The 22,695-nt window shown below is 42.1% G+C and overlaps 1 protein-coding gene across 3 annotated transcripts in view; it reads left to right on the top strand.

Moving 5' to 3' along the window:
* OSBPL6 (oxysterol binding protein like 6) overlaps window positions 1–22,695 on the top strand; it is a 198,327-nt gene that overhangs the window by 70,143 nt on the left and 105,489 nt on the right. Inside the window, exon 2 of one of the 3 annotated variants that reach the window (XM_035007654.1) lies at window positions 19,450–19,641. The exons of 1 other annotated variant lie outside the window; for it this stretch is intronic. The gene's annotated coding sequence lies outside the window, so the exon portion shown is untranslated. Of the gene's footprint in view, window positions 1–19,193; window positions 19,642–22,695 lie in introns of those variants that run through there. One more of the 3 variants, XM_035007655.1, reaches the window with a different exon arrangement.

Here is a 22,695-nt window from a genome sequence, read left to right as displayed (position 1 = left end):
AGACTCCTCACTGAGCAGAGAGCCCAGTGTAGGACTCGATCCCAGGACCCTGGGATCATTACCTGAGCCAAAGGCAGATGCTTAACTGACTGAGCCACCTAGACGCCTCAAATATACCAGCTTTTAAGGTTGGTAACAACATGTTAGCAACTCTATTTCATTATTATTATTCAGAATCTGTCTCCAAGGGAAGCATTTCATGAGTCAAGATACATAAATGAAGTGTCGTTTATGTTTATTTTAAACTTAATACTCATTTTTAAAGAGGAAATGTTAATATTTTGAAAAAGACATCAGTGAAATGCAATGTTGTAAGGACAAGTTTCCTTTTGATATATATTTTTTAAAGATTTATTTATTTAGAGAGAGAGAGAGTGCATGCAAGCAGCGGGTGGGGGGCAGAGGGAGAGGGAGAGAGAGAATCTCAAGCAGACACCCCGCTAATCAGGAGCTCCACAAGAAGCCTGATTCCACGACCCTGAGATCATGACCTGAGCCCAAATCAAGAGTCGGAGGCTTAATCAGCTGAGCCACCCAAGCGCCCCCTCCTTTTGATATTTCAACAAAAAATAGCTTAATAGCCTCCCTCTCTAAGCCTGTGGGATCCAATGGATTAAAGATGGAAGAGGCTGGCCTTAATTAAAATTAAAAACTTCTACTCTGTGGGGGCGCCTGGGTGGCTCAGTCGTTAAGCGTCTGCCTTCGGCTCAGGTCATGGTCCCAGGGTCCTGGGATCGAGCCCCACATCGGGCTCTCTGCTCTGCGGGAAGCCTGCTTCTCCCTCTCCCACTCCCCCTGCTTGTGTTCCCTCTCTCGCTGTGTCTCTCTCTGTCAAATAAATAAAATCTTAAAAAAAAAAAAACAAAAAAAACACTTCTACTCTGTGAAAGATAATGCCAAGAAAATGAGAAGACAAGCCACAAACTAGGAGAAAATGTTTGTAAAAGACGTATCTGATAAAGGACTATTATCCAAAATATACAAAGAATTCTTAAAACCAAACAATAAGAAAACAAACAACCAGATCAAAAAATGGGCCAAAGACCTTAACAGATACCTCACCAGAAAAGAGATATAGATGGCAAATAAGCATCTGAAGAGATGCTCTACATCATATGTCATCAGGGGAATGCAGGTTGAAACAACAATGAGGTATGACTGCACTCCTATTAGAATAGACAAAATTCCAGAACACTGATAATACCAAATGCTGGTGAGGATGTGGAGCAACATTTGTTGCTGTTGGGAACGCAAAATAGCATTGGCTGCTTTGGAAGAAAGATTGGCAGTTTTTTACAAAGCTAAACATACTTTACTATATGATCTGTAGTCACTCTTTGGTATTTACCCAAAGGAGTTGAAAACTTACGTCCACCCAAAAACCTGTACAGGAATGTTCGTAGAAGCTCTACTCATCTCTACCGGCAATATTTGGCGGCGGAATGTCTCACCGGAAATTCTCTGCTCCCAGGCATGTGTCCCTGGGCTTCTTGCCTCGGAAGCGCAGCAGCCGGCACCGTGGGAAGGTCAAGAGCTTCCGGAAGGATGACTCTTCTAAGCCTGTGCCCCTCACAGCCTTCCTGGGCTACAAGGCTGGCATGACTCACATCGTGCGGGAGGTGGACAGGCCAGGGTCCAAGGTGAACAAGAAGGAAGTTGTGGAGGCTGTGACCATTGTGGAGACACCACCCATGGTGGTTGTGGGCATGGTGGGCTACATGGAAACCCCTCGAGGCCTCCGCACCTTTAAGACCATCTTTGCCGAGAACATCAGTGATGAATGCAAAAGGCGCTTCTGTAAGAACTGGCATAAGTCTAAGAAGGCCTTCACCAAATACTGCAAGAAGTGGCAGGATGATGATGGCAAAAAGCAGCTGGAGAAGGACTTCAACAGCATGAAGAAGTATGCCAGGTGATCCGGTTCATCGCCCACACCCAGATGCGTCTGCTTCCTCTGTGCCAGAAGAAGTCCCACCTCATGGAGATCCAGGTGAATGGAGGCACAGTGGGTGAGAAGCTGGACTGGGCCCACCTTGTCTAAGCCCCCCAGCCCGTGGTTATTTCGGTCCAGCAGCCGGAACGGACAAAGTCAGTGTACCGGGTCCTTCAACCTTTCTCTTTCACTTTCTTTGTCCCCTGCTCCCCTTCCCTCCCCTGCCCTTTTCATCACTTCTTTTCCCTTCCTTTTTTACTTCTTTCCCCACTTTGTGCTGCAGATATTTGAGCACCGTGTAGCTGTGGGAAGTTTACAGACTGGCGGTTAAAACACGCGCCTAAAAAGAGATCACAGAACTCTCTCTTTGCCAACTTGCTTCAAATGCTGGGGCAAGAATGTGGTGCCGTGAGACCCTGACAGAGAGAGGGCCCCGCCTGCGGCATCAGAGAACGTTCCCTGGGCACTGACCTTTGGGCCGAACTGGGCTCAACTAGATGATGAAGAAAGGGAAGGAAGCGTTTTCCATGCCGAGGAAGCAGCAAGTGCTTCAAGAATTGAAAGGAAGGATGACATGGGGTTGGTGGGGCCAGGACAACTCACACGCAGGTCTGCGGGGCTGCCTGTTTGGAATTCTGGTCTCAAGCCTAATCCTCAGTCCTTCTGTGAAGTGCTTCTTTGTGCCGAGCCGATTCAGCGGCCGCATTGCACCCAGTGGCCTGCACATACGTGTTCTCTGATTTTTATGGGACGCCGCTACCCCTGCAGCCCTTCACTGACTGTATTAGTCAGCGGGAGCTGCTGTTAACAGAAGCTGGCCACGCACTAGGAGCCTTCAACAACAGATGCTTATTTTCTCACAGTTCGGAGGCTACAAGTTCAAGATCAGGGTGCCATGGGGGCCGGTTTCTAGCGAGGACTCTTTCTGGCTCATGGACGGCTGTCTTCTTACTGTGTCCTCACACGGTTTCTCTGTGAGCTGGTGTGGGAGGGGGGATGAGAGAGAGATTGATCTCTACTGTCTCTTCCTCTTCTTATAAAACGCCAGTCCTATCTGATTAGGGCTCACCCTTCTGACCTCCTTTAACCTGTATCACCTCCCTAACGGCCCTAGATCATATCCACATACAGCCATGTTGAGGGTTAGAGCGTCAACATATGAATTATGTGGGGACGTATTTTTAGCATGTCACACTGACCTGTCATAACGTGGAGCATGACTTCTTTCTTTTTAAATTTTACTTATTCATTTGCCAGAGAGAATGAGGGGGGCGGGTAGAGAGAGAAAGAGAGAGAGAAAGAGAACAAGCAGGGGGAGCGGCAGGCAGAGGGAGAAACAGGCTTCCCGCAGAGCAAGGAGCCCGATGTGGGACTCGATCCCGGGACCCTGGGATCATGACCTGATCTGAAGACAGATGCTTAACCGACTGAGCCACCCAGGTATCCCTGGAGCATGACTTCTGATGATTGTCCCTAGGATAATACCTCATGATTTACAGTGAGCAGGTGTCTCAGAGGAGAACAGAAGAGTAAAGCTCTGCAGCATTTGGCCTTCTCCCTTTGAATACCAGGGAGAGAACCAAACAGAAACTGATTCTGTTATGTCAGCATGCTCCATCACGAAGGCACAGGGCTTGTGGTGGATCAACTTGCTCCGTCTCTGAAGTGGGCGTAGCTCTTGTGAGGCTAGCTGGTGCTCAGTGGCTGGGATGCTGCAGGTCAGCAGGAAAGTAAACAGGAAGCTTGAATACATGGAGAGAGGCTGGGACTTCCAGATGCAACCTGCAGCCTTGTGACTTCAGGCGAGAACAGGTAGCTTCGGGAATCACGGGAGGCCTGCTATCAGTAACAACACCACAGAAAAGAAAATTATGAAACTTAATTCATCCCCGGTTCTTGCTCTTTCTGTCAGATCAGTGGTAACTGTTGTTAAGTACATTCAGTTGTAGGGCTCATGCTTTTTCTGGAACTTTTAAATTAATGACCCTTAGAAAAGTCATATTTAAAAAACCATGCTCGGGAGATGAGTAGCATGGCATCCTACACATCATTCTCAGGGGTATTTTCTGGGTGTATGGATATGTATGGCTTCAGCAGGACCGTGAGCACTGTGGGAAGAGGAAGCTAGAGAGGCTTGGCTATTATTTTCTTTTTTTGGCCAGTGCATTGAAAGCTATCCAAGCAAGGCTTATCATTTTCTCCTGGATGACGCAAGTCTATCGATTATATCTGTACTTTGCCCACTTGACCTCTTCCACATTCTTATTATAGGATTCTATAATAGGATGAATCATATAGAATGAATTTCATTCTACTATTGGCTGAAAGGGTTTATGAAAGAAAGAAAACTTAGAATAGCATGAGCCACATCCTACACTCTACTAGTAGATAGAGCTTATATAAACATAGACTGTGTACTCTCTGAAGTGTTTGACAGACTTATAGGCTTCCTAGGAGGCAGAAAAAAGTGAAAATCCGAAGAAAAGAACATTGGCCAGGAAACGCAAGGCCGAAAGAAGTACTATGGTGGTGATAGATGAATAAACAAGAAATTAGTAAACACATGCAGTGTATAAGACTGTGACTGGCACTTAAAGGCATAGAAGGACTTAAATCAACCAAGGAATTTACATTTTAAGTTAGACCAGATATAAATTTAAGCAAAATATAAAATCGTCAAGTAATCGAAAAAAAGTACAAATGAGATGTCAGAAGGTGGTATGTGATTTATTGCCAAATGAAGAGTGCTACCAATGAAGTGATTTTTCTCCATTAGCATCCAAAGTCCGTAACAGCGAGGACCACAAAGGGCATGCTTGCGATGGTTAGTATAGCGGTTGGCGTTCATTAATTAATCAAGGCGAGGGAACACTGAACTTTTTAAAGTAAGGATGGTGTTTTTTGCTTGTTTGTTTAAAAGGTGTAACTTATGTACAATAAAGTATAGAAAATCTTAAGTGTAGGTTCAATTAATTCTCCCTATCTGTATCTATGCATAAAGCCACCCCCAGATGAAGATCGAGAACATTTCTAGCACACTGGAAGGTTCTGTCACACCTCTTTCAGTCCGTACCACCCAGTAGTAGCTGCCATTCTGACTGCTGTCCCTGCACTTTAATTCTGCCAGTCTTTGAACTTCATACCCATGGAATTATACAATGGTTCCCTTTGTGTTGAGATTTGCCCACGTCGTTGTGTGCTGTTGAAAGCATCAGTGGTTCATTCTTGCTCATTTCTGTGTATTATTCTTAATGGGCACTTGGCTTATTTCAAGTTTGGTGCTAGTAGGAATACAGCTGCTGTGAACATGTTCAGATTTGTCTTTTGATGGATGTAAGCACTCACTCCTCTTGAGATCTATCCAGGAGTGGAATTGGTGGGTCACAGGGTATTACTGCCTTTAGCAGATATTGTCAAACATTTTTCCAAAGTGCTCATCCCAACTTACATTCCCCCCAGCAATGTAGAAGAATTTGAATACAGATTCTAAATTGTTTTTATACGTTTCAGTAAAGTTCATTCGGAACATGTAAAGACCCTGGTCATTACAATCCAAGGGAGTGAGGGAGGGAATGCATTTTTCTCAGTGTTAGTATTGCTCATACTTCCGGACTCTAAACTCTCAGGGCCAGAGCACAACGTAGGCAGGCATTCAGCCAGTGTTTGAGTGGATCCTGAGATAGGTCCCTAGTTTAGGAAGGAAGATGAATATGACAGCAGGGTGTAGTGGCAACCAATTATTGAATTCTGACCTTTGCAGATATCAAGGCTCTCAGCTTTATCACTTGCCAGTTTCATGATGTCTTTCGTTCTACAATTCTAACTGAGTCTGCTCTGTGCCAAGAAGTCTTGTCCTACTGTTGCTGCTGAATAAAATTAAAGGTGGTCGGGCAAGGCCCACAATAACATAGTCTCTGGTCCAGGACGGGTTGGTGACTGAGTGGGACTGCTGTGTGGACTACCCCATGACAAGGGGAGCCTATGATAGAGCCTTGCAGCACATTTGAGGATGGGCTCAGGTCAGGTCTGTAACAAGCAGGACAGGAAGTAGGCAATAAATGCTTTCCAAGAAATTCTTCCGTTTGGTTCTCTTATCAAGGAATAGGAAGAACCACGAGGCATGACCAGGGATAATTTGAGTCTCGAATACGTGCAGTGTGACTGTTGGGCAAAGCTGCTTTAAAAGCTAACATTGAGGAATGCCTGGGTGGCTCAGTCGGTTAAGTGTCTGCCTTCGGCTGGGGTCGTGATCCCAGGGTCCTGGGATCAAGGAACTCCACATTGGGCTCCCTGCTCAGCGGGGAACCTGCTTCTCCCTCTTCCACGCCCCCTGCTTGTGCGCTCTCTTTCTCTGTCAAATAAATAAATAAATAAATAAAATCTTTAAAATAAATTAATTAATTTAAGAAAGCTAACATTGGGTACCTGCTACATCTCAGGCATTTTTCTTTCCTCGTCATTACAACCCTGTGCAATGGGTACTCTTAGAGCCCCATTTCACAGATAAGGAAACCAAGGAACAGAGAGAAGACATAACTCAGCCAAAGTCCTACAGCTAGAGAGTAGGAGAGCAGGATTTGAATCTAGATGCTTCCAGAGACTGGGTTCTTAGCCACTCACTGCACAACAGCTGTCTGTCAGGGTACTTTAAACTTTTAAGTGCATAGTCTTTATTTCTATGAACCTCATAAAAGTTGGGTATTTGAAATGAACATTTTGCTGATTTTTATGTGTCATTTCTCCCTGGGATGGTTTGCAAACTTGTAGTCTGAAGAAAGTTTGACATATAGAGGTATTAGAATAATCCAAGGATCTCAGTTTTTGAAAAGAAAAATTTTAACCTAGTATTAGTTGATATGTATCAGAAGGTCTGTAAATTAGCAGCCAAACATACTATTCAATAACATCTCTGTATTTTTGCATGAACTATGGTGTATGCCATGAGAACTAAAGGATAATTCTGAAATCCAAAAATTTGAGAGCTTTACCCTTCCATGCAATTACCAGTTGAGTGTCTGCCAGGTGGTACGTGCAGTACTAGGTCCTGAGCATGTATTACCTGTAATCTCCCAAGCAACTTGAACTAGGTTTTATTAGATCCCAGATCCCCACTTTTCAGATGAAGAAATTGAGGATCAGAAAAGCCGAATAACCTGCCCAGTTTCATAGCTAGAAAACATCACCACGGGGATTTGAACTAAGCCTGTTTGACCCCACTCTTTCCTTAATACCACACTCTTCCACTTGTGCCTAAAGGAAGCACTCAATTTCAAGGAAGTTGCTGTTCTATGGTAATACTTCACCCTGCTATCCCCATCCATTTTTTTTTTTAATCAGTCTATGGCATCAAATTAGATTTCCGGAAGAACAGTTTTGAATTGTAATGGATGGCATTGTTCCCTGTCTCAACATTTTAAATTGTATTCTGATTTTGTTGACAATACTGTCTATCTAAATACAGGAAACTTTAGTCATAAGAATGCTAATAGACCTGATTTAGTTGTCAGATTTTTTTTGTGGTCTCATGAGCAAACAAGTATGTTACTGTGGAAACCAAATAGAAACCTAGATGAATTGATATGGTAAAAGGCCTAAGAAATGGGGCAGCTTGAAATAATTCCATCAGAGTAGCATAGGGGATAAATTAGGCCAGGGTTATTCAGTTAAGTCATATATACAGATTATGCAAATATTTTATTTATTTAGAGTCTATTTTATCATTTAAACCAATGTGTAATTTATAACGATATCACTGACAATGTTTACCTAATTTGTTAACCTAAATTTTTAACCTTATTCTGACCTCCATTTGCATGTGGTAGGTATATTTGTACTTTAAAAGAATATATGTAATAGCCTTTTTTTTTTTTTAAGATTTTATTTATTTAGTTGACAGTGAGAGATAGTGAGAGAGGGAACACAAGCAGGGGGAGTGGGAGAGGGAGAAGCAGGCTTCCCGCTGAGCAGGGAGCCCAGTGTGGGGCTCGATCCCAGGACCCCGGGATCACAACCCGAGCCAAAGGCAGATGCTTAATAACTGAGCCGCCCAGGCGCCCCTGTAATAGTCATTTTAAAGGCAAGTAGGATGAAACAGTTAGAGTCTCCTGCTATCTGCCCCAGGGATCCAGTTGCCATTCCAGTAATCCAAGAGACGCCAGCAACGTGATATTAGAGACCGAATGTTCCAAATGTCATTGATATAAAAGCCATATCAGGTAGAGCCCCCAACAGAAATTTCCCATTAGCACGACTCTTGAGTCAGGCCATCCCAGTGAGAGTGTTCTTTCATGTGGGGTTAGGGCTTGTAGGTCATGTATTCTTGCAGGACTGGGGGCTTCGGAAAATTACTTAGGTCTAAGAGTGCATATGAGAACTCATTTATGTAACCGTTGTAGACTGAGTAGGCAGAGCAATGTCCTCTGTGAACGCAGGACTGCAGACAGTAGGCAGCTGTCCAGTGGTCTGGCGAGAACATATGGATCGGCACAGCCCTGCGGCATCACCCCAGAGTGAAGTCAGCCTCTCCCTTGTGATCCAATAAACGTTTGAATGAATGCCATCCAAGTGGCCTGTTAGGGCTTGTGACCCTCTGCCCAGGCAGTATCAGACTACCGGGGTTTTGGGGTTCTTTGGTTACTGTTTCCTTCTCTTGGCATTTGGGAGTTCTGTTATGTATCAGATTCTCTGATTTTTGCATTTTGGTCCTTGCATATTTAGAGTGTAGGGCGTATTAGACATGATGACTGAAATGATCGTTATATACACAGGTCTTGAGAGCTCTTTAACCAAAGCCCGGAGGCGACCAGTATTTTGAGTCTGTAGCAGAGGAAACACAGGATCAGCCATGTTATGATTTCTCTAACCTGAAAGCACACCTCTACATGGCAGGTCCTCACACCTTCTTCTAAAGTGTTCGAAAGCTCGCTGTGACTGGTTATCATTATCTTATGATAATGAAAGTACATTATCATAAGATGGCTGATCCTGTGTTTCCTCTGCTACAGACTCAAAATACTGGTCGCCTCTGGCCTTTGGTTAAAGAGCTCTCAAGACCTGTGTATATAATGATCATTTCAGTCATCATGTCTAATACGCCCTACACATCTACATGAGTAGAAGGGAAGCTTTTAATGCACCACTGTTAGTTGTCGCTGGTGAGGCACTGGATGGTAAATGTAATGGCGGTTTCTTCGCCCTAGGAGTAGCATTCAAATTCTCATCTCTCAACTTCATGAGAAAACAAGCCTTGCTGCATATCTTTTAAACTGAAGCCTTTCTTCCTTCAACGTTGGTCTGTTCCTGTCCATTTGGTTTCAATAACCAGTCACAGCGAGCTTTCGAGCACTTTAGAAGAAGGTATGAGGACCTGCCATGTAGAGGTGTGCCCGTGGTGGGGTCGGGCTTCTGAGGATGAGGCAAATGTGGGCATTGCCCTCAAAGAGCATCCAGTTTGGGGAAGAAAAGACATGTGTCTCAAGAACTCTGATCAAGATGGGCTGAGGAAAGTCCATGAGGTACTGAGCAAGGATTGTGAAAGTTAAGAACCTGGAGAATTCCTTCTAGGAAACAGCTCCCTGTCACCCATACAGGGTGTAAAGGAAGGACGGGATTGAGATCTTCGAGGTGTAAGGGGAAGACCGTTTTAGTTAGAGAAAACACACACAGTGGGTGAAGAGTCTGTACGTCTGGGGGAATTGCTAGGAGTTCTGTTTGGTTGAAGATCTCAAGAAGCCTGTTGTGGAAGATAAAGTTGGAAAGTTAGTTGGAGTTGGGTCACGGGGACCTTGAACGCTAGGATATGGAATTGGGGTTTATTCTCTCTTTTCTTCATTTCAAATTCTAACACAAGTGTGTTACTTTACTGTCTGATTATTAAGTATGATTATTAGTAGAAAGTCAAGTATTCCTTTTGGCAATTTGTGGGAAAATACAAAAATATTGTTACACAGTTCAAGTGGTATGGGTCAAAATGGATTTTTTAGGCTGGAAATTCTCCACAGAGGCAGTGCTAAATATATCACATAATCTATCACTGAGGTGGAAGTCAGCTGCATCACTGCAGCATGCCCTTATTTTGATTCCTCCTTAGGTTCAATGATGATAGGATCTACATTTCATAGCTTTCTTTCTTTCTTTTTTTTTTTTTTTTGGCCAGGTGGGTGGTGTTAAAATGCCTAATACCCCATTTCTCTGGCAAACAAGCTGGTTTGTTTGAAATATGAGTCATTAAGCTCCTTTATCTTTCCTCCCAATTTCCTACTTAGCATTTTCCCTTCATATTGGGCACTTTGTAAGCAGTGAGGTGGCTCATTGATTTGCCACGCATAAAGGAGCAGCGCTGGTCTATTTTCTATTGAAAGGAATTATTTTGGTCTACCTGTGGTGTGCCTTGGAAATATTCTGAGCTGGTATTTGTAGCTATTGGAGGCTAACAGGAAAAAAATCTGAATTTTATCAGATAGGTTTGAAACATTTTTCAATTGATAAAAACATTAGTGAAAAGGGCTATCTTTGTTAGTGTTCTCTGGCTAATTAACTCTGTTGACTAAAGCTTGAGGCTTATATGGCAAGGTCAATTAGTTTTACTCTGTGATTATCTCTCAGAACCTCTAGTCCTGGCCATTGATCTCAGTAAATAATTATAATACTAGCAAGCACTTACATAGCTTTAATTGCTATACATATAAACTTATTTAATTTTCAGAATGATCCTAAATAGTAGGTATTGTTACTATCTCCATCTTTATAGATTATGAAATTGAGAAGCTATGTGATTGGCCCAAGGTCTCATTACTGGTTACTGGCTAAGCCAGGATTTGTTTTTTGTTTTTTTTTTTTTAAAGATTTTATTTATTTATTTGAGAGAGAGAATGAGAGACAGCACAAGAGGGAAGAGGGTCAGAGGGAGAAGCAGACCCCCCGCTGAGCAGGGAGCCCCATGTGGGACTCAATCCTGGGACTCCAGGATCATGACCTGAGCCAAAGGCAGTCGCTTAACCAACTGAGCCACCCAGGCACCCCCTAAACCAGGATTTGAACGTAAGCACTTGGGGTCCTGGATCTTTACTTTTGATTTCATTAAAATCCAAGGACACCAGTAAGAATGTCTCTAGACTTAAGTAAACATGATGTGTGTCTAAACATTTAAGGCTATTTATTTTGTATAGCAGAAAGCTTTGATTTAAGAAATTTCAGACCAGGGGCGCCTGGGTGGTTCAGTTGGTTAAGTGTCTGCCTTTGGCTCAGATCATGATCCCAGGGTCCTGGGATCGAGCACTGCATCGGGAGCCTGCTTCTCCTTCTCCCTCTGCCTGCCACTCCCCCTGCTTGTGCTCTCTCCTTCTCTCTGTCAAATAAATAAATAAAATCTTTAAAAAAAGAAAAGAAATTTCGGACCAATGTTATGATATACAGACACCAGAAATCTATTCAGCGTCTCTTTTGTTGCCCACGCATACATAGTTGGACATTTGGGCGAGGCTTCCCGGTGGTGACATTTGAGACCTGAGCCGGGACTTCAAGGATGTTCAGGTGTTCAGCAGGCAGAAAAGAGCACCACAGGAAGAGGGAACAGCACATGCAAAAGCTCAGAGGGAAGATGGCATTCAATGTGCATGTTTGGAGGAAAATACGGTGTCCAGGGTATCTGAAACAGGGTGGAAGCCACGCAGAGTGACTAAGATGCAGTGTAAGGCTGCAGGTTGTACCCTGCGGAGGAGTTAACATTGTCCTCTCAGACGGTGACTTTCGTTTTGATCAAGGATTCACAGATTTTTATATCCAGTGTCAGAGGGTTCCCAGGTGCTCTGATGCTCACCTGTAGGTCCATAGACCCCTTTCCCCCAAGTCTTAGAGAATAACTGAGAATCAGAAATAACACGGTCAAATTCATGCTTTAAGAAAGAGGAGGACTCTGATGGCAGCGAAGGTTCCTGTCAGGGAGAGTGGTAGGAAGTAGAGGCGTCAGGAGGCAGAGCACATAACCGAGGCCAGAGAAGGCCGAGTTGACCCAAGAGCGATGTCAGGGAAAGGGAACGCGGGAAATGGACGTGAGCGGACTTGGGGTGAGCTACATGGGAAGGTTGCAAGGGAAGCGGCTGAGAGAAACTGCAGTTTTCTAGCTTGGTTTAAGGGTAGAGAATGGTGTCACTAATAAAAGCTGAAGACCAGAAGAGGCAAGGGTAGACAAAGGGGCAAGGGTAGAATGTAAGGGGCTCGATTTTTAGACCCATTGAGTTTCAGGTGCCCGTGATACATTCCAATGGAAACATCCAGCGGACAGTTGGAAATGCAATCTGGAAAAGAGGTCAGCATCGGAGAGAGACTTAGCCATCTCCCTAACAAAGGGTAGGCTGAAGCCCTCGGAGTTAGGAGTTAGACAGGGCCTAACTGGGGGAGCCTAGCGGAAGGGGGGGCACCAGGTGAGCAGCAGGAAGGCTGGCCTGGGAGAAGGGACCCAGGGGAGCCCAGCAGCATCACAACACTCAAGCGTTTCCCGTGTGCTGGGTCTGTTCTGAACACTTTACATGCGTTAGCTTGCTTAATCCTCTGCCGCCTCTGTGAAGGAGCCACATTTTACACGTGCGGAACCCCAGTCGCCTTCCATGGTGAATTAGTGGTGAGCATCAGTGAGCCGATGATAGTGAACTAAGATAGTTTTTGTCATAACTGTCTTTAGATTTAAATATAGATTGGTAAGCTTTGATGACAGTATTTCCTTACTTTCCCCCCCGGTTCTGTGAAGTAAATATAGTATGATCATCAGAATTCATGAAGAAAGCATGATCTGAGACGTCCATAAATTTCCAAATTCCCTGGCCTTCTCATCACATGAATATTCTGTTAGGATTCATGCATTTCTTAATATATTCTTATTTAATAGATTACGCTTTCCCTGAAGTTTTTTCTCCCAATCAGTGAGCATTTTGGGCATTGGTTGGAGCACTTCCTGAAATGGTTTCATGAGTCACATTTTCGTATTTCCTCTTAGACTATACATTGGACTCTCTTAGTGGTGATCTGAGATTTCACCAAGCTCTACATTCCTATTCTTTTTTTTTTTATGATTTTTTTAAATTAACATATAATGAATTATTTGTTTCAGGGGTACAGGTCTGTGATTCATCAGTCTTACACAATTCACAGCGCTCACCATACCACATTTCTATTCTAATCTACACAAACTTCTCTTGTTTACTTACATGCATCGCTTCCTTAGAACCTCTCCATTTTTTCCTTTTATTTTTTATTTATTTATTTATTTTTTAAAGATTTTATTTATTTATTTGAGACAGAGAGAATGAGAGACAGAGAGCATGAGAGGGAGGAGGGTCAGAGGGAGAAGCAGACTCCCTGCCGAGCAGGGAGCCCGATGCGGGACTCGATCCCGGGACTCCAGGATCATGACCTGAGCCGAAGGCAGTCGCTCAACCGACTGAGCCACCCAGGCGCCCCATTTTTTCATTTTAATCACTATTCTAGCAGTAGAGATTTTCTTTGGAGCCCATTTTCTCAGAGTAATTTTCTTTTGGTCAGTTCATCAGTTATGTACATTGGGGGAACAAGAAACAACAAAATCACACCAAGTTGCCACAGCTGGGCTATCTGCTAGGCAGGGGTCAGCAAACGATAGTCCAAGGACTGAATGCGATCCACCACTTTTTTGTAAGGGAAGTTTTGTTGGAATATAGCCATGTTCATTCATTTACATCTTGCCTCTGGCTGCTGTCCTGCTACAATGGCAGAGCTGTTGCAACTGCATGACCCACAAAACCTAAAATGTTTACTGATTTGGACTTTCATAGAGAAAGTACAAACTCTTTCTCTGTAGCATACTACTTTTGGAGGATCAGGATCTGTCCAAGGCATAGTTACAGTGCTTTAGAGGTTGTTTGTTGTTGTTGTTGTTTTTCAAAGATGTATCCATTTATTTTAGAGAGAGTGAGCAAGTGGGGGAAGGGTCAGAGGGAGAGAGAGAATCCGGAAGCAGACTCCCTGCTGAGCGCAGGGCCCAATGCGGCTTCCATCCCAGGACCCGAGATCATGACCTGAGCCGAAATCAAGAGTCGGCCGCGTAACCAGCCGAGCCACCCAGGCACCCCATATAGTGCTTTAGAATTTTTAAATAAAATTATACTCAACTGAATAATAGGACCATTGAGTAGCTTCTGTATTATTTGTTTTTTGGATACAAAATGGAAATTGTCAAGGGAATAATAAAATTGAAGTCTCCTTTAAGTAATAATCAGAATTCTTACCTGTATAATCAGTCATCTGAATTTTTGTCAGCATTGACAAAACTGTTAAATTTGGAAAAAGAAATTTTCTTTGAATCCTTAATAGATGCCAGGTCCTTAATTGTGCTTGGCCTTTGGGATTTGGAAAAATATAACACTTTCCCCACCCTCAGAGAAATACGTGTCAATTTAAACCAATTTAGATATAAATAAACAAAAAATCTGGGAAAATTGGCCTAAATTATAGAAATATAACAGATTGAGAAAATGAGCCAAGTAAATTATTTCAGTTTATTAACATGTTGACCATATATTACTTCTTCAGTCATGTTTCTGAAAAAATGGTTATGCTTTATTTCCCATTATTTTGCCAAGACAAGAAATATGTGATGCCAAATAGGATCACATTTTGCTCTATCAAATATATGTTCCTCATGTGTCCCTCCTGGATGCCCACTCTCCCAGGTAGCTCTGCCTTCCTTTTGGGGCTGCTAAATGTCTTCTGAGGTCCTCTCTTGCCTCTGGGTTCTCTTTCCTCAAATTTGTTCTCCTGCATTGGCTCCATTGATGCATAATCACGTGATTCTGCTGCTCTGAACTGAACTCCTGTTCTCTACAGCCCACCTAGTGAAATCTAGTCCTTTACTAGCATTTAAGACCTTCCACAGAAGCCTTCGTGGAAGATCTTAGATGTTCCATACCTCCTCTCTTTCTTCCGCCCCACCCTCCTCCTTTTTTTTTTTTTTTTTGTACCCTAGACTCAAGTACTGGGACTACAGTCTATACTTTCTCATCTGTTGATTTTCATACACTTTTCCTCACTGTTTGAAATGTCCTTATCCATCTCTGCTTGTGTCCATTTCTTGCCTGAATCTACTAATCTTTCAGCTGCCTCCTCTTTTGAGCAATTTCCCCCCATCACTTTCCACCTGCCTCAGAAATTCTAAGCTAGAATGAATGTTTTCATGCCATGAATATCCGTAATATATTTTCTGCTTTTGTAACTTAAAAAGATTATTCACATACTGTATCCTGTTATCTATGGCTAAGCTCTAAATTTCTTCTTCTTTTTTTTTTAAGTTTTATTTATTTAAGTAATCTCTACACCCCACATGGGGCTCAAACTCATGACCCTGAGATCAAGAGTCACATGCTCTTCCAACTGAGCCAGCCAGGGGCCCCTAAACTCTAAATTTCTTAAGGAAAGGAGCTTTGTTTTTGTTGATTGTTTGTTACATTTCTATATTTCTTTAGTGTCTGGTTTTAGTGTTTGCATATAATAGCTGCACAATTGATTTAGTGATGAGTGGATAAATTAATCAGTGCTTAATGGCAGATGTGAAAACTCTGTTCTGTTGTATCAGTTGGTGAATTTTAACTTATTTGATATATGGTAGCACTAATGAGGTTAGATACATTTCCAAGATAAAAATCAGCTCTTCAGTTATTGACAGGAAAACCACAGTAGTTGCTGGGTGAAAGTGCCTACAGATCGTGTTTTTCATCGTTAGGAAGTTACCTCCGGAACAGCCTGTTTTCATAGACTGTTGGGTTGTAGCACTAAATCTATTCTCCAGGGCTTTAGACACAGTGTAGAAATCCTCATTGTATTTGGGATTATCACAGGTAAGAAGAGGAGAATCAGTTTCTTGTCTAAACCTTGTTGCCAGTGAAAAAAAAACAAAATAGCAAAATCTTTTTACTAACTAAGATATTTAATGGAGACAGTACACAAAGTAAACAAGATAATGAGAAAAGGTCTTAGGCTATAGTTTTCTGGGAAAGCAATTTAAGATGTTTAACCTTAAATAAAGACCAGTCTTTGTGAAAATGATGTGGGCATTGAGTCAGCACAGTGGGCCACCTAATGTACAGAAAATAGTCAAAAATGTCTCATCTCTTATTTTTGTTGTGAAATGGACTTTGCTATGTAGGCTGCTAACTTTGTGTAAATACTCTTCTGCTGGTCTTTCTGTTTTTACTATTCTAAGAATCTTTAATATGTTACAGAATGATGGAGCTCGCTTTTTCTTGTTTCCATTTTGCATTCTATGCATTAACTTAGTAGCTACACGAGACAGTCTAGTGTTTGGTAGAACACATCATATGCTCTGAGGACCTGAATAAGAAATGAGTGGAATGTGTGGGGACTGTGCTGGACAAGAACATGGTGTATAGTGGGCAAAATTCAGACTGTGGGAGGATTAGTCACACAACTTACAGGAAAAATTCTGTTGCAAAGATAATGGATCATTTGCTTCCTGAATGAGCCATTCAGAAGGAACCTTTGCCAAATCACTAAACTCCCTGATGAGATTCTGCAAAGACTCCTACCCGCGTACTCGTTGGTATAGAAGACTTTGTTTGAATCAGCCTTTCCAACCTTTACAGTTTCTAATTTATTAATTGCTTAGGTGGAATGTGTTGGGGAGGCTTTTTGGTCTGCAGAATGTATAGTTAAATTAGAACATGATTCCTTTCACGTGTTTTGATAAAAAGTGGTTTACTTTTTTTTAAAAAAAGCATTAATTTTGGTCATAGTTTTAAAAAGAAACAACTCTTCCCTTCTCTGAGTGTATTTTTAACAAGAGCTTTAAGAATTAATCTTCGATATGTTTTGTCACAAGGAGTAATCAGACTTGAACTTTATAAGCTTGATACCTTTGGACTTCTGCCCTGCACACGGTTTATGTGTAAGGGAAAAAACCCTGTACAGTTTCTTAATTAAATGAAGTTTTGTTGTCACTTGGTTAAACTTCTTGGTTTTTGAATAAAACAATATATTAGCCACCTGCAAATTTGGAATTTGAATGTGATGATATAAATCTTTCTGTCCTAATCAAGTTTTTGAAGCTGAACTAAAATAATTATGCCTAATATTTCTGGCTTCAGTAACTACCGGGGATGATTGATTATATCTGAACCACATATTGATAGAGTGCTAATTTTTAATCAGAGTGATCAGCCCCCCTCCCCTGAAGGTTATAGAAGGCACTACACTTGATTGTGGTTGCTGGCTTTTTGAAGGTTGCACAGAATGTCTGTATGAACATTCATTATAGTCTCAGAACAAGCCAAAACCTTTATTCTGTGACATTGCATACACACTGTGTGAAAATACATACTTTTGTGCAAAAGAACAATAGACTAATTTCTTACGAAGTACATACATATGAATAGAAGCGTTGTAAGTTTCACTTTTAACTCACACTTACTGTGTGCAGGGAACTAAGGTCCAGTCCTTGCTTCTCAGACTCAATGCAGTCTGATAGGGGAGATAAGAGGTGGAAGCAAGCGGTAAGACCAAGACAGTTGTATATATCAGTCGAATTGACCGAAGTATCAGGTGCGATAGATTGCTTCTTTCTAGCAGAGAAGATCAGTGAAGGTATTGGGGGTTGTGATTTTGAGCTAGGTTTTGAAGGACGTATAGGCAAAGGGAAAAGAGATGAATGAAGTGGAAAAAAGCTCCTTGGGCCAGGGTCTGATTTGCATAGGCTGGCCACAAAACACCGCACAATCTGGAAATTCCTTAGGTATGGCAAGCAAAATTCACCTGCCTTCTTCCCCTCCTCTGGGGCTGGACTGGGGGAAACAGAGAGGAAACCATGGTTTTACCCCCACGGATATCTATTCTCTTTTACTTTCCCACTTGCCCTTTCAGGATGGTTAAAAAGTTATGGTGAGTTAGACTAGGGAAGAGGAATGGGCGCAGGCGAAAAGAACCCGCAGCGTAGCACAGGGGGCCCTTTGCCATACTTTTCTTCTTTCTTTTCCTTTTTCAGTGTTCTCTCCTTTTCCAAAGCTTGCAGAGTCCATCATAGAAAAGAGCAAAGAAGAGTGGGGAGGGGATTTCCTGCAGCTGACCATATTCAGTCTGCCTATAATCATGTGGGATTAAAGAGCATGGATTGAGTGGTGTTGGCAGAAAATAAACAGGTATCATGCTGAGCCTACAAAAATAATCTTGATGCACCCTGACTTTAGTTCTAGGTCGTCATCACAGTCATCAATTAAATTTTATTTAGGACCTATAAGATGCATGGAATTGTCTTACAACATAGTAGAGATTTTAAAAAACCATTTTTTGTAGAGGTGTAGGGGGGTTTAAAACAGCCCCCCCTTTTTCCCAGAAAAATGGTACTTACAGGAGCAATCACAGCATAGGATCCTGAGCAGACGTCAATCTTTTGTTCTTCTATGAAGTCATCATCTTTCAGAATATGTGTGTGTGCATTAATTTTTTTTTACTTTTCCATAAGTAAAAAGAGAAAAACTAAAACCAAGTGAAAAAAGAGGCTTGAAAAATCATCAAACCTGGGGAGTAATTTTTAAAGCTACCTTGTGAATAAATGAACCTGCTAGAGAGGTTTATGGCTTGAAGGAAACAACTGCTGTCACATTTCAGGATCAGAGTAAATCATTTAGCTTCTACTTTGGAGTACTTCTCTGATTTGTCTTTCTTTCTCTTCCTTCTCTTCTCTTCTTCTCTCCTCCTCCTCCAAGTTTAAAGTGAACATAGTTTATCTTCTCATAAAATATTCTTTGCCTTCTGAGAAATAATGCCAAGTTGCAAACTGTATTCTTCGATAGTATAGTCAGCCCTTTCTGCTAGAGGATTGTTCTAGGAGTTTGGCTGATGTACTCTGTATGGCAAATTACAGACTATTAATGAGTCTTTATCAGGGCACAGTGATAGTACATTTATATGCTTAGGTGGTGAAACCACTTCATACCTACTGGTTTTAAAAACTAAGATTTAGGGACACCTGGGTGGCTCAGTCGGTTAAGCATCTGACTCTTGATCTTGGCTCAGGTCTCGAGCTCATGGTCGTGAGTTCAAGCCCTGCATTAGGCTCTGTGCTGGGTGTGGGCCTACTTAAATACATACATACATTCTAAAGTTTACATTTAATTGGAGGATTAAACATGTTTCTGGAAAATCTGCTTTATCCGCTTTTAGAAAATATTTGCTATATAAATTGAGAGTTTTCCTACTCCAGACTCTGGGTAAGATGTCAATTATGAATGTTATAATTATGAATGTATGAATGTTATGCTCAGCATGATACCTGATGGCTGACGAGTACAGTGGCTACATCTTTGAGATTCCATAAAACTGGGCAAAGGAGGTAAAAATCTGAGACACCATCCCTTATGAACTTTCTCCTCAAAAGGTATATTGGAAGGAATTTTCTGATTGGTCATCCGCAGTCCCCTGAGAAGCTCATGAAAGTTCTGTGGAGTTGTACTATTATGAGTGTAATCTCTCTTTTTCAGTTCTACCCCTTGCCACAAAACAGCACGAGAAAGAAATCAAGGATCTATACCTGTCATCGACTAGATAACCCCAGTAGGGTCAATAGACAGACTGAGTCCCAGGGAAAAAGCTGCCGGCATCTGAGGGATAAACCACTTTGAAGAGCTTTTACCTTAACGCTGACCTGGAAGACTTTGACTCCTGGTTGCAAGGTGAGTTAGGAGAACACAAGCTTAAGATCAGAAACAGGATTAGATTAGGCAGTGCTTAATAACACAGCAAAAGATTAGTGAGACATTACCAAGTCACAGGAAGGTGTTTCTTTATATATTCTTTTATGTGTATATCAGACCAAAAAGTGATATATTATAATCCTGGTTATGTTTAGGCATCCTGATAAAAAGTTCTACCAGATTTTTTTTTTTTTTTTTTTTTTTTAGGATAGGAAGTAGAAAAACCTGCCAAAATATTTGTTAACCTTTTTCTATCTGCAGTCTGACATCATGGGGAAATAAGACACTGCCCTTCCCTTCTAGAGTAATAAAGCTGCAGATATAAGCCTACAAAATGAAATGTTAACCCTGCTTGCATTATATACATATATGCACATGCATGCATGCATACACACATTCTTAAAATGCATCCATTTTTTTTTTTAAAGATTTTATTTATTTATTTGACAGAGAGAGACACAGCAAGAGAGGGAACACAAGCAGGGGGAGTGGGAGAGGGAGAAGCAGGCTTCCCGCAGAGCAGAGAGCCCGATGTGGGGCTCGATCCCAGGACGCTGGGATCATGACCTGAGCTGAAGGCAGACGCTTAACGACTGAGCCACCCAGGTGCCCCCACAGAGTAGAAGTTTTTGATTTTAGTTAAGGCCAGCCTCTTCCATCTTTAATCCATTGGATCCCACAGGCTTAGAGAGGGGGCTATTAAGCTATTTTTTGTTGAAATATCAAAAGGAGGGGGCGCTTGGGTGGCTCAGCTGATTAAGCCTCTTGATTTTGGCTCAGGTCATGACCTCAGGGTCGTGGAATCAGGCTTCTTGTGGAGCTCCTGATTAGCGGGGTGTCTGCTTGAGATTCTCTCTCTCCCTCTCCCCCCCACCCGCTGCTTGCATGCACTCTCTCTCTCTCTAAATAAATAAATCTTTAAAAAATATATATCAAAAGGAAACTTGTCCTTACAACATTGCATTTCACTGATGTCTTTTTCAAAATATTAACATTTCCTCTTTAAAAATGAGTATTAAGTTTAAAATAAACATAAACGACACTTCATTTATGTATCTTGACTCATGAAATGCTTCCCTTGGAGATAGATTCTGAATAATAATAATGAAATAGAGTTGCTAACATGTTGTTACCAACCTTAAAAGCTGGTATATTTGAGGCGTCTAGGTGGCTCAGTCAGTTAAGCGTCTGCCTTTGGCTCAGGTAATGATCCCAGGGTCCTGGGATCGAGTCCTACATTGGGCTCTCTGCTCAGTGAGGAGTCTGCTTCTCCCTCTCCCTCTGCCCCTCTCTCTTCCTCTGCCCCTCCCCCCCAAACTCATGCTCTCTCTCTCTCTCAAATAAATACATAAAATCTTATTTTTTTTAATTAATTTATTTTTTTAAAGATTTTATGTATTTATTTGACAGAGAGAGACACAGCGAGAGAGGGAACACAAGCAGGGGGAGTGGGAGAGGGAGAAGCAGGCTTCCCGCAGAGCAGGGAGCCCGATGCGGGGCTCGATCTCAGGACGCTGGGATCATGACCTGAGCCGAAGGCAGACGCTTAACAACTGAGCCACCCAGGTGCCCCAAAATGCATCCATTTTTTATAGTCTTTCTTAGAAAACAAGTAGTTGATTTTCTTTTTTTCCCAAGAAACTGAAATAACTAACATGGTATCAACAATGCTTACTATGGGGGGGCTCCTTGTCATCTTTGCTATTTGCGGTTATTATTTTCCGAGCCACTTCACATAGGCTATATGATACCTTAGGCTCAGTGACTTTGGTCTTCACAATTTGGACACGTTCCTCCCAGTCATATAAAGCTTTCTACTTTCTTGAGGTCAGTGACGCCCAGAGCGGAGGGTGTACCGGTAGAGTTCTTGGGGGCTCTCACAAGCCATGTGTCCTCTACTCAAACTCTTATTTGCCCTGGGGCACAGGGGTGGTGGTGGCGATAATTTAGACATCTGTAATTTGGGAAACATCCCAAATCTTCAGATACCATTCCTACCCTTTCCTTGCGTGGACTGGTTCCACTTGGTAGAGCAGAAACCAAGGCTCAATAATTTAATGTAATCATAGTTATGTGAGAAGCTTTCTGTTTATTACTGCATTATTTAAAATTACATTTTAGAGCAGAGCTTGCAAAACAGCAGCCCGTAGGTCAAGTTTTAGATTATAATCTTTTAACCTGTAAACATTTTCCTTTTTAAAATTGGATTAATTGCCAACATTGGACAATCTGGAAACTTCACAGAACAATAAGATACCTGGCTTCTCTTGGAAGATTAAAAATCTGGTCCTGTTACTATTCCAGGGACTGAAGTTTGCTAATCTTTACCGTTCCCGAAGTATTTAATGCAAGCATCCTTACAGATTTATGTTACCTGCGTGGCACCTATAGACTTTTGTTGTCAAGTTTCCTGCTTTAGGCGTCAATTTCTTCTCCTCTCCTTTCATCAAGTCACTTCCATGTACTTTACACATAACACGCTGTTAGTCTTTATTCTTGTTTGGCATTTTATTACTTTATATAAAATGTGTGTGTTTTGAAAATGATGGTTTTCTGAGGTTAAGCTGACCCCTCCCAGACCGGCCTATGAAGAGGGAAGACTTTTCCAAAATCAGAATGGTCCATTTTTCTTAGTTTGGAAATCTGATTTTCATAGTGATGAGGTTTGAATCATTCTTTCCAGACCTTGAGGTTGTCATTTCAGAGTGATATTTTATGACCCCAGAGTTCCAGCGCCTGATCTTACTGTTTTCGTACCTGGGAGGCAAAACTGGTTCATTGATTTGGCCTCTTTTTGAATGACACCCATAGGGATTGGAGTGCATCTACTAGCCCCCGACTCAGTCCGGACACCAGAGTGATTCAGTGAGCAATGTGCTCTGCCATCTACACGGGTGGAACTTTTGACGTTGAGAAATCTTGCCATCAGAATCAGATGTACCTTCAAGCACAGTGGGTTGTAGTCAATCACAAAGTGTCTCTTTCTGCATCTTTGATCGCTGTATATTGTTGGAAGCTGAACTAGTTATAGGG

This window comes from Mirounga leonina, unplaced genomic scaffold, assembly GCF_011800145.1.
Source record: "Mirounga leonina isolate KUSES-001 unplaced genomic scaffold, KU_Mleo_1.0 Mir_151, whole genome shotgun sequence".
NCBI lineage: Eukaryota > Metazoa > Chordata > Mammalia > Carnivora > Phocidae > Mirounga > Mirounga leonina.
The sequence above is the reverse complement of the archived record's forward strand: the minus strand, read 5'-3'. Positions and strand labels throughout refer to the sequence as shown.